The sequence below is a fragment of the Trachurus japonicus genome, chromosome 11 (genome assembly GCF_045865225.1).
Source record: "Trachurus japonicus isolate A0001 chromosome 11, Traja_1.0".
Lineage (NCBI taxonomy): Eukaryota > Metazoa > Chordata > Actinopteri > Carangiformes > Carangidae > Trachurus > Trachurus japonicus.
The window spans coordinates 2,560,973-2,563,472 of NC_140917.1; the positions used below are offsets into that span (position 1 = coordinate 2,560,973).

Here is a 2,500-nt window from a genome sequence, read left to right on the forward strand (position 1 = left end):
GTTTTACATGTTACCTACCATTGGCATTAACATAAAATAACTCTATGTGTCCAAATAATGATTAATGTTAAACATATAATCTATAATACAAAGTATAAAAGTTGATATTAGTTATAAATTCACATTTTAAAGTTACCTCCTGGTGGCAGATCAATACAAACTTACTTCATATTTACAGATAATAACAAATGTCCTATATTTTTATTATAAAAGTTGCGACTCAGTTGATATTAGTCATAAATTCACTATAATAATCCAACAGGACAGATATTTTAAAGTTTTACATGTTACCTACTGGTGGCAGATTAACATAAAATCAGTTTATATTTACAGATTGTGACAAATGCATACGTATATTTTTATCAGAAAAGTTGCGACACAGTCAATATTCATCATAAATTCACTATAATAATCCCACAGGGCATGTATTTTAAAGCTTTACATGTTACCTACTGGTGGCAGATTAACATAAAGTCACTCTATATGTCCACATAATGATTAACGTTAAACATATGTTCTATATTATTAGTGTAAAAGTTGATATTAGTTATAAATTCACTATAATAATCCCACAGGGCAGATATCTACTGGTTAAGTCACTTTATATTTACAGATAATGACAAATGCATATGCATATATCTTCTATTTTTATCATAAAAGTTGCGACGCAGTCAATATTTGTTATAAATTCACTATAATAATCCCACAGGACATGTATTTTAAAGCTTTACATGTTACCTACTGGTGGCAGATTAACATAAAGTCACTTTATATGTCCACATAATGATTGTTAAACATATGTTCTATATTATTAGTGTAAAAAGTTGATATTAGTCATAAATTCACTATAATAATCCCACAGGACATGTATTTTAAAGCTTTACATGTTACCTACTGGTGGCAGATTAACATAAATCACTCTGTATGTCCACATAATAATTAACGTTAAACATATGTTCTATATTATTAGTGTAAAAAGTTGATATTAGTCATAAATTCACTATAATAATCCCACAGGGCAGATATCTACTGGTTAAGTCACTTTATATTTACAGATAATGACAAATGCATCTTCTATTTTTATCATAAAAGTTGTCACACAGTCAATATTCGTCATAAATTTACTATAATAATCCCACAGGACATGTATTTTCAAGCTTTACATGTTACCTACTGGTGGCAGATTAACATAAAGTCACTTTATATGTCCACATAATGATTAACGTTAAACATATGTTCTATATTATTAGTGTAAAAAGTTGATATTAGTTATAAATTCACATTTTAAAGTAGAGATCAACACAAAGTCACTTTATATTTACACATAATAACAAATGTCCTATATTTTTATCATAAAAGTTGCGACACAGTCAATATTCGTCATAAATTTACTATAATAATCCCACAGGACATGTATTTTCAAGCTTTACATGTTATCTACTAGTGGCAGATTAACATAAAGTCACTTTATATGTCCACATAATGATTAATGTTAAACATATGTTCTATATTATTAGTGTAAAAAGTTTATATTAGTTATAAATTCACATTTTAAAGTAGAGATCAACACAAAGTCACTTTATATTTACAGATAATGACAAATGTGACCCATATCATTCTACATTATAAACTCATTGTAACAGTGCAGTGGTGAACTTTAACACACACATAGCCTACACACCTTTACTCTGCAGGCCTGCAGCATGGCTCTTTACCTATAGCTGCACTAGCTCTACGGTGTTTTATTATAGGGGCCAGGCCCGGGCGGGTGTATGTATAAATACACTGACATAATCATAATCCAGGGGAGAAGATAACAGCTGTTAACTTCACCTCCTCCTCCTCCTCCTCTTTCTCCTCCTCTTTCTCCTCCTCCTCTTCCTCTAGGCCTGACACGGAGCAACGACATGCAAACGACCTGTGGTGGTGGTGGTGGTGTCGTCACCTCGGGGTTTAGCCCTGGGTAGCACCGTGTGTGTGTGTGTGTGTGTGTGTGTGTGTGTGTGTGTGTGTGTGTGTGTGTGTGTGTGTGTGTCAAGCCCTCGTAGTACCGCGATTACTACCAGTTTTACTCCACAACACACACACACACACACACACACACACACACAGCAGGCCGTAGAGCGTGCAGCAGCAGCAGCAGCGACCAGGCCTCGACTACTACTACTACTACAACAACTACTACACACACACTCACACACACACGCACACATAGGCTACATACACACACATAACACAACACAACACAAGGCCCCTTTCCCACCGCTGTCATTCAGCCAGTCAGCCAGTCAGTCACCGGGAAATAACCGGTTTAACGGCGCAATATTGATCCTTATAGACTATTATTCCCGGCGGATGGATAGCTACGTTAACTTACGCACTTAATAATAATTATAATTTAAAAAAAATAAAAAAGTCGCGTTGTGTTGTAGTTGTGTAGTTGTGTTGTGTTGTGTGGGCCTGTAGGAAAGTGACAGTCGGCTGTGACCGGGCGCACGGA

At 34.8% G+C, this 2,500-nt stretch overlaps 1 protein-coding gene across 3 annotated transcripts in view; it reads right to left on the minus strand.

Annotated features, from left to right (window-relative positions):
* The window catches only part of cica (capicua transcriptional repressor a), an 83,370-nt gene that overhangs the window by 79,744 nt on the left and 1,126 nt on the right, over positions 1–2,500 (minus strand). The gene's annotated exons all lie outside the window — the stretch shown is intronic.